General features: G+C 43.3%; 1 long non-coding RNA gene across 1 annotated transcript; it reads right to left on the bottom strand.

Moving 5' to 3' along the window:
• Nucleotides 1-11,407: 11,407 nt before the first annotated feature.
• Nucleotides 11,408-14,007, bottom strand: LOC114606709 (uncharacterized). Its single transcript, XR_013394574.1, has 3 exons — nucleotides 13,756-14,007; nucleotides 13,187-13,346; nucleotides 11,408-12,400 (listed from the first exon to the last, which is right to left on the bottom strand). It is a non-coding gene; the product is annotated as an uncharacterized LOC114606709 (long non-coding RNA).
• Between the last annotated feature and the right edge of the window lie 698 nt (nucleotides 14,008-14,705).

Below are 14,705 nucleotides of genomic sequence, written 5' to 3'. Positions count from 1 at the left end.
GAATACACAGTGGAAGTGAGGAACAGGTTTAAGGATTTAGATTTGGTGGACAGAGTGCCTGAAGAACTATGGATGGAGGCTCGTAACATTATACAAGAGGCAGCAACTAAAACCATCCCAATGAAAAGGAAATGCAAGAAAGCAAAGTGGCTGTCCAACGAGGCCTTACAAATAGCGGGGGAGAGAAGGCAAGCAAAATGCGAGGGAGATAGTGAAAGATACAGGAAATTGAATGCAGATTTCCAAAAAATAGCAAGGAGAGACAAGAAGGCCTTCTTAAACGAGCAATGCAAAGAAATAGAGGAAAACAATAGAATGGGAAAAACCAGAGATCTGTTCAAGAAAATTGGAGATATGAAAGGAACATTTTGTACAAAGATTTCCATAATAAAAGACAAAAGTGGAAAGGACCTAACAGAAGCAGAAGACATCAAGAAGAGGTGGCAAGAATACACAGAGGAACTATACCAGAAAGAAATTGATGTCTCGTATACCCCAGGAAGTGTGGTTGCTGACCTTGAGCCAGACATCCTGGAAAGTGAAGTCAAATGGGCCTTAGAAAGCATCGCTAATAACAAGGCCAGTGGAAGTGATGATATTCCAGCTGAATTATTTAAAATTTTAAAAGATGATGCTGTTAAGATGCTACACTCAATATGCCAGCAAATTTGGAAAACTCAGCAGTGGCCAGAAGATTGGAGAAGATCAGTCTACATCCCAATCCCAAAGAAGGGAAGTGCCACAGAATGCTCCAACTACCGCACAATTGCACTTATTTCACACGCTAGCAAGGTTATGCTTAAAATTCTACAAGGCAGGCTTAAGCAGTATGTGGACCAAGAACTCCCAGAAGTGCAAGCTGGATTTAGAAGAGGCAGAGGAACCAGAGACCAAATTGCAAACATGCGCTGGATTATGGAGAAAGCTAGAGAGTTCCAGAAAGACATCTACTTCTGCTTCATTGACTATGCAAAAGCCTTTGACTGTGTTGACCACAGCAAACTATGGCAAGTTCTTAAAGAAATGGGAGTGCCTGATCACCTCATCTGTCTCCTGAGAAATCTCTATGTGGGTCAAGAAGCTACAGTTAGAACTGGATATGGAACAACTGATTGGTTCAAAATTGGGAAAGGAGTACGACAAGGCTGTATATTGTCCCCCTGCTTATTTAACTTATATGCAGAATTCATCATGCAAAAGGCTGGGCTGGATGAATCCCAAGCCGGAATTAAGATCGCCGGAAGAAATATCAACAACCTCAGATATGCAGATGACACAACCTTGATGGCAGAAAGTGAGGAGGAATTAAAGAACCTTTTAATGAGGGTGAAAGAGGAGAGCGCAAAATATGGTCTGAAGCTCAACATCAAAAAAACGAAGATCATGGCCACTGGTCCCATCACCTCCTGGCAAATAGAAGGGGAAGAAATGGAGGCAGTGAGAGATTTTATTTTCTTGGGCTCCATGATCACTGCAGATGGTGACAGCAGTCACGAAATTAAAAGACGCCTGCTCCTTGGGAGAAAGGCGATGGCAAATCTAGACAACATCTTAAAAAGTAGAGACATCACCTTACCAACAAAGGTCCGTATAGTTAAAGCCATGGTTTTCCCAGTAGTGATGTTTGGAAGTGAGAGCTGGACCATAAAGAAGGCTGATCGGCGAAGAATTGATGCTTTTGAATTATGGTGCTGGAGGAGACTCTTGAGAGTCCCATGGACTGCAAGAAGATCAAACGCATCCATTCTTAAGGAAATCAGACCTGAGTGCTCACTGGAAGGACAGATCGTGAAGTTGAGGCTCCAATACTTTGGCCACCTCATGAGAAGAGAAGACTCCCTGGAAAAGACCCTGATGTTGGGAAAGATGGAGGGCACAAGGAGAAGGGGACGACAGAGGATGAGATGGTTGGATAGTGTTCTCGAAGCTACCAACATGAGCCTGACCAAACTGCGGGAGGCGGTGGAAGACAGGAGTGCCTGGCGTGCTCTGGTCCATGGGGTCACGAAGAGTCGGACACGACTAAACGACTAAACAACAACAACAAGTTTGGGAACCCAGGTACCACTGTACTGGGTTGTAGCCAATGTTAGTCCTACTCAGAGTAAACCCACTGAAATCAATGAGCTTAAGTTAGTTGTTGTTGTTGTTGTTTAGTCGTTTAGTCGTGTCCGACTCTTCATGACCCCATGGACCAGAGCACGCCAGGCACCTCTGTCCTCCACTACTTCCCGCAGTTTGGTCAAACTCATGCTGGTAACCTCGAAAACACTATCCAACCATCTCGTCCTCTGTCGCCCCCTTCTCCTTCTTCAATTCTTCAGCGATCAGCCTTCTTTATGGTCCAGCTCTCACTTCCATACATCTTAAGTTAGTTATGCCCATTCATTTCAACGAGTTTCCTCTGAGTAGACTTAGCACTGGATAGAGCCCATACATTGCAGAAACAGAAAACCTTTTCTCACTCTAAGATACGGTCCATATAGCAACACTAGAATTTCTAAAATTTGCTGCAAAAGAAAAATTTTGTGCCACTCACCTTATACATTTCTTGCTTCCTCTTTTACGATGAAGGGCCACAGCTCAGTGGTACGGCATCCATTTTGCTTGCAAAAGGTCCCCAGATTCAATCTCCAGCATCTTCAGGTAGAACTTTGAAAGCCCCTCGCCCCAAACCCTCCATTGGGCAATACTGGTCTAGATGGGCCAATGGTTTTGGTTCAGTCTAAAGCAGCTTCCTATGGGTGGCGCTGTGGGTTAAACCACAGAGCCTAGGACTTGTCAATCAGAAGGCTGGCAGTTCGAATCCCCTTTACGGGGTGAGCTCCCGTTGCTCGGTCCCTGCTCCTCCCAACCTAGCAGTTCGAAAGCACGTCAAAGTGCAAGTAGAGAAATAGGTACCGCTCCGGCGGGAAGGTAAACGGCATTTCCATGCGTTGCTCTGGTTCACCAGAAGCGGCTTAGTCATGCTGGCCACATCACCCGGAAGCTGTACGCCGGCTCCCTCGGCCAGTAAAGCGAGATGAGCACTGCAACCCCAGAGTCGGTCACTACTGGACCTAATTGTCAGGGGTCCCTTTACCTTTTATGTTGTCTGTATTTTTAGGTCACAACACCCCAGACAGAAAAGCCAGGCCTGGCCATCAGACCAGACAAGTTACAAAATTCCCCCGCCAAGTGCCTCCAACAATGTCTGTGCTTAGTAACTGTTGAATAATCGCAGCAGTTTTGCCCTGACTATCATGGCCAGAGTTCAAGAGCTTGCAAAATATTTAAACTATTAGCTGGCCAAAAAGAGCCAACAGAAATATATCATTTGAACACTTTCTGTGGATGTGTGACACTAGATGAGATTTCCCACATGGAATTCACTTCTACATGGTGCAAATCCCACACGTAGTTTGTCATCTCTGACAAATGTATATACCCAGGTGCTTACGGACGTGTTTCATGGAAGCGGCTGCCAATCATGGTTTCCAGCGGTTTCTAGCATTGGAAAAACCATGGAGATCGCTGAGTCCAATTCCTTGCTCAATGCAGGATCCAGCCTGCTCCACTGCTGAACAGCTCTTACCATTAAGAAGTTCTCTTAATGTTTAGCTGAAATCTGCTTCCCTGCCATTCCCACTCATTGGTGGAACAGAGACCAAGTCTACTTCATTTTCTAAAAAGGTGAAATGCTTCTGGGAGATGATATATAATGAGATGAAAAAAAATGTTGAAATATACATTCATTAAGAAACCAGAAGCATTTTTACTGGGAATTGTGGGGAGTGATATAAATAAAAAGGAATGTAAGCTCTTTTTATATGCAATAACAGCAGCAAGAATATGACTGACCCAAAAATGGAAGCAAGAAGAATTACCGATGATTGAAGAATGGAGAATGAAGTTAATGGACTATGCAGAACTATATAAACTAACAGGAAGGATTCGAAACCGGCGGGACCATAAATTCACAGAAGACTGGAGTAAATTTACGGACTACTTGAAAAGTATTTGTGAAGATCAAATGACATTTGTAGGTTTGCAAGAAGTTTTGTGAGGAGTATTATAGGAAGTATTGCAAAAATAGAGAAGGGGAAGGATGATTTGTTAAGAGATGTAAAGGCAATATAAAGTTAAGAAATGCATAAGAAGTGGTTAAAACGGTGGATCATCAGAGGTGCTGATGGAAGTCTTAAAAAGACTTGTATAAGTGCTAAGTTTTGTGGTACACTTTATAATTTATATGTATATATATATATAAAATCTACTTTATTTTCAGGTGTAACAGCCACACCATTTCATGACCATAAATGACCACCAATAGAGAATTTTACTGGGGAGAGGAGATCCTAGGCAGGGGCAGCTGTGGGCTTGAGGAGGCCCTTGTCAAAGAGTGAGGGGCCACATTTTAATTTACCATCCTACAAAAAATTAAAAATGGTTTTTTTTTTTGGTGTAAGGGGCTCAACACCAGGCATAAGCAAACTCAGCTCTCCAGATGTTTTGGGACTACAACTCCCATGATCCCTAGCTAACAGGACCAGTGGTCAGGGATGATGGGAACTGTAGTCCCAAAACATCTGGAGGGACGAGTTTGCCTATGCCTGCTCAACACCATTGCCAATGTGCCCTGCTAAGGCTTTGGAACCCAGTTACCTGTCCCAGGCTCCCAGCTGTGGCTCCAGATTCATAAGACTCACCACTATGTCTGATACTGAGCTTTCATTCACATTATCTAAATGTGAGATGGTGGTAGTTGTGTGTTTGTTTTTTTCAGAGAGTGGAAAGCTGTGTGAAGGACTGACTGCTGCTCATCTCACCGCTGCCTCCGGTAAACAGGCTTAGCAGGTTTTTGTATTGTTTCAAAAAAAAAACACCCCCAGCTGCTTGATCAGGGGTGAATGGAGAAATGTGTGCACACCATTGGAAGCAAAGCCTCTCTCAGACAGCTTTCAGTTCCCTTTTTAAAAAGCTATTGTCTGCCTCCAGCAAAAGGCGAACAGCCCACTTCAATGGAGACTGTTCAGGTGAAAGTACTTTAATTATGTTCCTTATGCCCAGGAGTGTATTCACTGCTTTTCTCCACCAGGAATATCATGTTAATTGAAGTGAGAAGTGATGATTCAAAGCACATCACGTTTGTTGAACCGAAGCAATTACTTGAGTGAAGAATATAAATATTTCACTTTTTCTTGTAGTGCTGTGTCATATTGACTGTGGTTCTATTTAAACAGTCTGAATTCTAAACCTTACTTTATTACTGAAACTCCAAATTGCTGGGATTTCTGATCCTGGCAAAAGCACTTAAGAAGAAAAAGGTCTCTGGTCTTGTAAAGGGCTTTCAAAGCCAACATGAAACATCTTCTTGGGGGTTGGATGAAATACCAGCTCTATTTAATTTTAATCCCCAGGTTTTTGTTTTGTTTTGTTTTTTAAGCCAAAGCTTCTTATTTATATTACTTCCAAAACAGTGTGAACAACTGCACGTTTGCTAAACTAGTAGAAGCAGCTGTTGGTTGCTTCTTATACCCAGTTATCAACAAAACGGATGTGACATTTTCTCAGTAACAATTGCCTGGATTACTAAGGCCCAGAGGCAGAAACCTTCCCATGCTCCAATTCATGTTGCAGTGCATCAGGTGTCCAAAAAACCAGCCACGTGAGTGAAACCAACCAATCATTTTCAGAATGAATGGATGGACATAGAAATATGATCACTGCAAAAAAGCAGTGCTATCTAATGATTCTGTCTCCCCTCTTCCCGTGAAGATAAAGGGCACAATCCCTTTATCAGCACATCTACAGTGTGGTGTAGTGGTTCAGAGCGGTGGACTCGTAATCTGGTGAACCGGGTTTGCTTCCCCGCTCCTCTACATGCAGCTGCTGGGTGACCTTGGGCCAGTCACACTTCTCTGAAGTCTCTCAGCCCCACTCACCTCACAGAGTGTTTGTTGTGGGGGAGGAAGGGAAAGGAGAATGTTAGCCGCTTTGAGACTCCTTCGGGTAGTGATAAAGCAGGATATCAAATCCAAACTCTTCTTCTTCTTCTGCATTCAAAACTATGCCACTTTCAAAGGTCATTAGACTGAACAGACTGCTTGTGCAGCTCCCCAAGACAGGCTTGCCTCTTCCTTGAGAACTGGAAACTTTACTTTTGGTGAAAGAGATCTCTTCCCAACGAACTATACTTCCCAGATTTCTTTGAGGGGTGACATGGCAATTAGAGACTGGCTGTCACCGGGACCTGTCAAGGGCTTTAAGCAGCTACACGTTTTCTCCACAAAGCCTCATAGCATGCTATACAGAGGGAAACGATTTGGGGAGCAGACAGGAGCCATAGGAGCAGCATAGGTTTGGAAGGAAGTGATGCTTAGCAAAGCATTGCCTTAGTGTGGGGGACACAGCAGGAAGCAATAGGGAGCTCTTTCTGGGTTAAAAACCTGTAGCAAGTTGGGAAGTAAGCTCCTTCTAGGAACAGATAGTCCCATGGACTGCAAGAAGATCAAACGCATCCATTCTTAAGGAAATTAGTCCTGAGTGCTCACTGGAAGGACAGATCCTGAAGCTGAGGCTCCAATACTTTGGCCACCTCATGAGAAGAGAAGACTCCCTGGGAAAGACCCTGATGTTGGGAAAGATGGAGGGCACAAGGAGAAGGGGACGACAGAGGATGAGATGGTTGGATAGTGTTCTCGAAGCTACCAGCATGAGTTTGACCAAACTGCGGGAGGCAGTGGAAGACAGGAGTGCCTGGCGTGCTCTGGTCCAGGGGGGTCACAAAGAGATGGACAGGGACAGGGACAGAGTCCTTCGGGGACTCACATCTCTGAAGGAAAGACAAGGTCTGGGGGCTTCAAGACCGCTCATAGGTTGGTGGCTCTCATCTGGGGGAGATTGCAGAACAAGGAGGATGTTACAAGGCCCTTGACTTTTTGAGCTACACATCCATATACTACTCATGAACAGTTGTCCATTGTCCATAACACTTGGCTATGCTTCAGACTTTGCTGTTGAAGCTTTATCTACATGAAATGATTCAATATGTTGTCGGAGGGAGGGAGGTGTCAAGTAAATGAAGTTATTAGTACCTGTGCTCAGAAAGAAGTTCTGGTCCCGGAGCAGGTCTATGCAGCCCTATCTGGGTATTCATATTACTCATGGGTAAAAAAAATCATGTGGGGGACAACAGGGCACACTTCTCATCTGGGGAATCACCTTTGTCCTTATTTATAGCTCTCCACAAGTTTGAGGGAAACGTTCTAAAGCAGAAAGCCTTGTATATCAATAGAAGCTCCCCATATCACATAAACACTGGGACCGTCAGGGTTCTAAATCATGCAGTTATTGAAATACAGTCAATTATTCAACGCAGAAAAAGAAAATGGGGGAGGACATTTCCCTTTTTTAATGTTTTTTGTATATATTCAGTAATTTTAGAAACCGGCAATGATTTGTGGGCTTCTGTAATGTAAGTGGGTAAAATACTGCTATTTCATGGATTTCTGCAGGTGCCCGATGTTCTTTTAGCAAAGGCTGAGTATGCACAGTCTAGATGTCATGGCAAGGTTTCTGATTTATAAAAATTCATAGTCCAAGCATAATGAATTTTTCCAAGCTTGGGCGCCTTGCTCTGTGGATGCACACAGACACAGAAATTGCAGGCCAAAGGAGAATGCTCACCACACAAACAGAGGCCAGGGTAATTTTGCACATTTTGAATATGTTCGGGTTAGCAGTGCTCTAATTAAACTCTGATTAGCAAGTGGGTTTGATCCAGGCCAATTCAGTCTTGAAAGAGGCTGTGTTCCCCCACCCCCTTTGGCTGCCAGTTTATCAGAGGTAGGCAATTAAGAACTCACACACCTCCAGGTCTTGGGCGTTTTGAAAGCCTGGATCTCATGCCAGTCAAGCAATAGAGACCCATTGTCCTTAGAACAATATTCTCCTCTAATCTCACTTCTAGCAATTTACTTTTTCTTTCTAAGCAGATTTAGAAACAAAAACCCTTGAATAAGCAGGGGGGAGGACTAGTCTATGGCAGTGGCAGGCTGTGGACTAAATACCACTGCTCTATATGAGTGTCTAATCCCATCTCCAAAGTGGGAGTTTTCCCAGTCCATTCAGGTTTTCATTTAACAAGCACTGGGTAAATAAACGTTGACTGCATCCCTGCTTTGATTTACGGGAACCTGCGAGGATCCAATTATGTTTGGGGGTGGGGTGGGCAGGCATTCCCTTTCTCAAAGCAAACACAATGCCGCCATAGAAGTCCCATGTAATTATTGCTTCACTACAAATTTACAAGCCTAGAGGTGAGCTTTGCTTTTGTTGACTGGTTAAATGCAATTATTACCTTTCTTTCACTTTCAGGTTCCCAAACTCTGGTGCCTGACGCTTTTGTTCACAAAGCCCCAAGAGCCAAAAAAGATTTAGCTGGAAATCAACACTATAGCTTTGGGTTCACTGAATGACACACAGTCATAGCTGGCCAAAGATTCTGAGTTTAAAGGAACCCCAAAATATGCTATATACATGCTTAATAATCTCCATTCATGACCAAAGAAAAATCACATAGACGTGGCACTCAAAAGCAAGAGCCCTCATGTCGTAGCCAATGGTTTGACTGACCTATACAGTTTTACCTCGGGTTAAGTACTTAATTCGTTCCGGAGGTCCGTTCTTAACCTGAAACTGTTCTTAACCTGAAGCACCACTTTAGCTAATGGGGCCTCCCGCTGCTGCTGTGCAGCCAGAGCACGATTTCTGTTCTTATCCTGAAGCAAAGTTCTTAACCTGAAGCACTATTTCTGGGTTAGCGGAGTCTGTAACCTGAAGCGTATGTAACCCGAGGTACCACTGTAACACCTTTTGATCCATGCCACATCTGTTCCTATTAGCTCTTGCAAAAAGGTAACAAGTCCCTTCAATGTGTGCTTGTGAAATGAAAACATCTGAATCTCTACATCATGTTATGTTTACCTGCCCTTTGTACAGTTCAGCCCGTGCTAGTATACTAAACTCCATAATCCAGCCTATGGCGGACAAACCAGTAGACCTACAGCTTGCCTGGGTTCTTCAAGATGTGGATCCTTATATTACCCTACAGGTTGCTAAATTCCTAACAGCCGTCCTCTCGTACAAGAGACGGAATGGAATGTTAGCTGATTATTGATAGTTATAAGAATTTTCTATGATGACATCAGATATTGATTTTAGTGTAGTGCCTAAAATTTTTAATCTTAATCTTAAACTTTTTTATGAACGGCTAATATCTGTCCTTGTGAGTTGTGAACTGTGTTATACTACTTGTGGTTTGTACGAGTCCGCTATTTTATTTGATTTGTTTTGTTGTGTTGTGTTTCATGATGGGCGTAAAGCCGAATAAACATTTTGATTGATAGCCATTTCCTTTTACTTAACACTTTCAGAGAGGGGGAGTGGAGAAGAAGAGTGGACCTGGGATACTGCAGCAAAACTCCAGATTTTAGAATGATATCCAGAATGGACCTGTCACACTGTACCAAGTTATGGGTATTGACAGAAAGGGAGCACAACCGAGGAGCTATCCCCATGGTACTACAGACTTGAGTTTGGATGTTCAAGGTCATGGTTACAGCAAATGATCCAGTGATGTTATCCATCTAGCATTCTTCCAAAGGCATCTGTACTTGGGAGGCAAGACTGAGCACAATGATGTTAGCATTGCCCTGGGACATGGCTGTTCCATCATTTGTACAAGCTACTGTACTTCCATTGAGAAGACACAGTTAGGATCCGGTGTGGATCTCCAGGTTATCTGCCTGGTTTCCTGCTGAAGGCCTACAGTGGCATAAACCCCACATCCTGGCTCAGTTGGGGATTAGCTGGCTCAGCCGAGACTGGTGGATCTTATACTGGTGTAAGCCCCACAAAACAGCATGCAAAAGACATTATATTACTGAAGATTTCTTCGTAAAAATGTGCATCATGCCTTTTCTGCATGTTATTTTCAGTGATATATTGCATATAGAATTTTGTGTGACAGCAGACATTTGCACAGAAATGTTGACTCATTTTCATGAGGATTTTTTTAAAAAAAAAAAAAATTTCAAATGGATGCCAAATTGTGAAGAGCTGAATTGAAGATTGGTAAAATGAGAAACTGAAATTGACCTGTTCACTCATCCCTATATGTGTGTTCTGTGTGTATACAATAATGTGTTTGCACAATGATGTCGGGGGCCACACCCATCGTTGGCATGTGGCCCCAAGAGAGTTGGCCAAGGAAGAATGTGGCCTCTGGCCAAATAGGGTGAGCCATCCCTGTTATAAGCCATACTAAACCAAAGTGAACTTACATGTTTATTATCTTTTCTCAGATTATACTACAATCTTATGATGATGCGCCTTTTATTCTCATATCAGTAAACTAGGCTACGGGGATGGGGATGATAGATCTCTTTAAAAGTGGGCAAAGCCAAGCTCATTTGGAATGTTATTTGAGTCTGGCGTATGTCCTTGACCTCTCGATAGGAAGCAGAGAATTAGCTGCAGTGCAAATCAAGAATGCATCCAACAGTCTCCTCCTGGATTCTTTTACTCTCACTTTTTAAATTTAAAAGAAGAAGAAAGTCTCCCTGGGAATTAAATGAGTGAATCAAGCGATGCTGTCTCTCTCTCTCTCTCTCTCTCTCTCTCTCTCTCTCTCTCTCTCTCTCTCACACACACACACACACACACACACACCCTTTTAAAAGAAATAAGTGAGTAAATGTTTCTGTTTTCCTTCAAAGTACAATTTAAAGTTTCCCCTGAATGTTCTCTTCCTTTGTCTTTCCTCCAGCCGTTGAAGGGTTAATACTAGACAGCTCTGAGAGCTTAACACTGTGAAGGGGTGTGTTTGTGTAGAATTATTCCCACAATGAGAAACGGTATTCTCTAGTGGTACACATTAATCAGCGCCAAACTGAAGTGTGTGCCTCGCTGACCTGCTTGCATTTCCTCAAGTGTTTTGTCTCGGTCTTTCTCAAGAGGAATTTTGGTATTCACAGTTGGTGATGGGTATTCCTCTGTGAGATTGTTTCACTTGAAACTGAGATCACCTCTTTTGACTATCCGGGACTGAACTTCAAGCCACCTAATACCAAACATAGGCAGATAACTTGGGAAGGGAGAGGCAGCGGAGGGGGATGAGAGTGGCTTGTATGCTCTGGAGCTTTAAGTTCATATCCGCAGACCGCAGGTTCACAAGCCAAAGCAGTATATTAGGCAGCCATTCATTTAAGCCAGAGGTTCCCAAACTTATTTGGTTTGTTGTCCCCTTTTTAGGGAAGAAAAAAAAGTGACAAATTGAATTCTTTTATGTACTGTATCTATATTTCGATTTACGTCCTACAACAAAGTAAAGAAAGATCTTGTTGCAAATAAGACACCTTGAAGCTTTAAATTATAAAATTATTTATTAAAATTGACCACAGTAACATTCGCATTACACACAGAAAATCAAGATAACAAAGGATGACATTAAAATAAAAATTACGAATAACATTTAAAACAATCCCAATGAGAAGGATGAACCTTTAAGGTTATGTTACATGGGTAAGCATCATTACACAATAGATGAAACATGTACGAATGGTTTTTCAAAATTGGACAAGGAGGTGGACTAGGCTCCAGGATGGAAAACCCAGGGGCAGGCCAGACTAAAGCCAAGGGGAAACCCCTTGCCTCTAGCATGGCTACCAGATCCAGAGAAGGTGTTCTTGCCATCCTGCAAAGGTGCGTGACCTTACGGTAAGCATCATGACACAAGAAATGAAACATGTCTGAATGGTTTTTCCATTTTTTTTATCTTTTTATTCTTCCACCACCCCCTTATTTTTATTCAACGCCCCCCAATTGCCCCCTGGATTATTACAGCGCCCCTAGGGGTTGTATCACTCCCTTTGGGAAACACTGATTTAAGCTATTTGTGGTGCACGTTTGTGATTAGACACAGTTTGTACTTCATGATATGGCCTGAAAGGGACCGTTTATCCAGCAGAGGGCAGAGGCGGAATAGCTGGCTGTGGCCATGCAGATTTCCAGGGTGTGTTTCGAGAAATACCGCAATGTTCTTTTTCGTAGGGTGTCATTTGCCTGAATTGCTTGGCAGAGTAATGGGAATAAGGCCATGATGCCCTGTGCATTGATCCAAAGAGTGGCAATGACTTTCCACAATACAATTTGCTCTAAACACACTGGAAGAGAACAGCTGTTGCAGTGCCAGTCGACTATGCAATACATCTTACCAGAGCACACTAGTCGTAGCGGTTGTTGCATGATCAGCAGGTGAATCTATCGCTGGCAAGTGTGTCGCAGTGGGAGTCCACATATTTCAGTACAGGGTTGATCATACCACCTGCTGGAGCACCAGAATAATTGAGGGATTGCTCTGGTAAGTGAACAAGATGATGATAAGGCTTTTAAGTTTGTAATAGTTTGGTACGGAGGACCTCACAGAATGAAGTAAAAGTGCGGATGGTGACAAATACATACTGGATATTTCTTTCCTGTTTTTTTGATGGGGCTCCTAATTCATGGAGTTTTAATGGTAAGAAACACTTTACTGACAGGAAGTCCCATTGCATAAGCCAGGGGTCAGCAACCTAAGGCCCATGGGCCACAAGCGGCCCACGGGGGTCGTCTAACCAGCCCACAAGCCACCCGATTGGTGAGTCCCTGCATACTGTGCTAAACCAGCGCAGTGCGGCACAGGGACTCGCTTCCATGGCGCCAGAAATCGCGTCTGCACAATGCTAATGCTGGAAATCGCAGGCGCACACACTCATGCACGCGCGTGATCCAGCTCATGGAGGGATCTCTGCTAGAGTGAACCAACCCAGGCGAGGTAAACCTTGCCGACCCCTGGCATAGGATTACATAGCATACTTTGCTTCTTACAAACAAAAAGTACATTTTTGTACAATATCTTATATCTTCTATAATACAGTGGTACCTCGGGTTAAGAATTTAATTCGTTCCGGAGGTCCGTTCTTAACCTGAAACTGTTCTTAACCTGAAGCACCACTTTAGCTAATGGGGCCTCCCACTGCTGCCACGCCGCCAGAGCATGATTTCTGTTCTCATCCTGAAGCAAAGTGCTTAACCCGAAGTAATATTTCTGGGTTAGCGGAGTCTATAACCTGAAGCATATGTAACCGTATGTAACCCGAGGTACCTTGAAGCTCTGGAAGCATACACACAAATGCCAAAATGATTTCCGATCATCCTTCCCCAACTTGGTGCTATACAGATGTTTTGGATTACTGCTTCCATAAGTCCATGTCGGTCTCGTCATTCGTCAGGGATGGTGGGAGTTTTAGTTGACTCCACAACATCTGGAAGATACCAGGTTGGGGACATGCATGGGCCAAAATTCAAAAGACAGGGGATGAGAAATTGAAAATAGCAGCTGGAAGAAAGTTTGTGAGATGAAGGTAATCACATGTAAGGCAGAATAAGAGAAATGGCACAGAAAAGAAAACAGAGGGATGTGGGAAGGATGAGAGATTGGAAATTCCACTCCATACCAAAGAGACATTTGGACACCTTTCAACCCATCAATATGCTTACAAATTTGTCTTTTAGGTTCTCAGTTTCTATCCCATACACTTTGAAATACTGGAAATACTATTTCATAACTGAAGCAAAGTTTGGCAGACATCAAGGTCCCCTGCTACCCTTTCACATTTAACACGGGTCTCATTTCTGACTTTTCCAATTTAAATAAGAATATAACAGACATACCTATCATAGTAGCTGTGAGAAATTTGTTACTTGCAGGCACATTCCATCCATTTGGCCACTGGGCCTTTTGCAGAGAAATGTCAGGAATGTGTCTTCAGTTACACCTTCCAGTAATTGGGCTCTGCTCTCCCATTAGATGATGCTTTGAAGCTAGTAAGCAAACACACGCACCCGCTTTCTTTTATTTCTGCAGATGTGGCATAAAGCTCAGCCCCTTTAAAGTAGTTGCAAGCTGTACACATCCCTCAAAAGTGTCAGCTGAAATGAAAAATAATAATAATAACAACAGATATTACGCATTTAGACCATACCAGTAAAGCGAGATGAGCGCCGCAACCCCAGAGTCATTTGCAAATGGACTTAACTGTCAGGGGTCCCTTACCTTTACCTTTTACACCAATTTTGCAAAAACTGCACTGACTATCTATTCAAATACAGGCCAATTTCCAAATGCTGGTACAGACCTTTATAGAAAGATCTTTTTTCTTCTTCATTTTAAAGATCAGACTCAGCATTCCTCATTCTGCATAAAGATAGAATTAGATGGCTGAGTTTCATAATCATATTATTTCCCCCTTTGCTTGTTCATAAATACACTAGAGATTAGAAGTGCTTTGAAATCTGCTATGTTGATTTGTGGGGGAAGATAATATTAAATATAGGGACGCGGGTGGCACTGTGGTCTAAACCACCGAGCCTCTTGGGCTTGACGATCAGAAGGTCGGTGGTTCGAATCCCCACAATGGGGTGAGCTCCCGTTGCTCGGTCCCAGCTCCTGCCAACCTAGCAGTTTGTAAGCATGTCAAAGTGCAAGTAGATAAATAGGTACCGCTCCAGCGGGAAGGTAAACGGCGTTTCCATGCGCTGCTCTGTGTGCTGGTCCCAGGGGGGATAAGGTACTATTACCGTAGCCCAAGATCAGTCCAGAGTCTCTAGCAGGGTAGACGATC

The sequence above is a fragment of the Podarcis muralis genome, chromosome 11, assembly GCF_964188315.1.
Source record: "Podarcis muralis chromosome 11, rPodMur119.hap1.1, whole genome shotgun sequence".
Taxonomy (NCBI): domain Eukaryota; kingdom Metazoa; phylum Chordata; class Lepidosauria; order Squamata; family Lacertidae; genus Podarcis; species Podarcis muralis.
The sequence above is the reverse complement of the archived record's forward strand: the minus strand, read 5'-3'. Positions and strand labels throughout refer to the sequence as shown.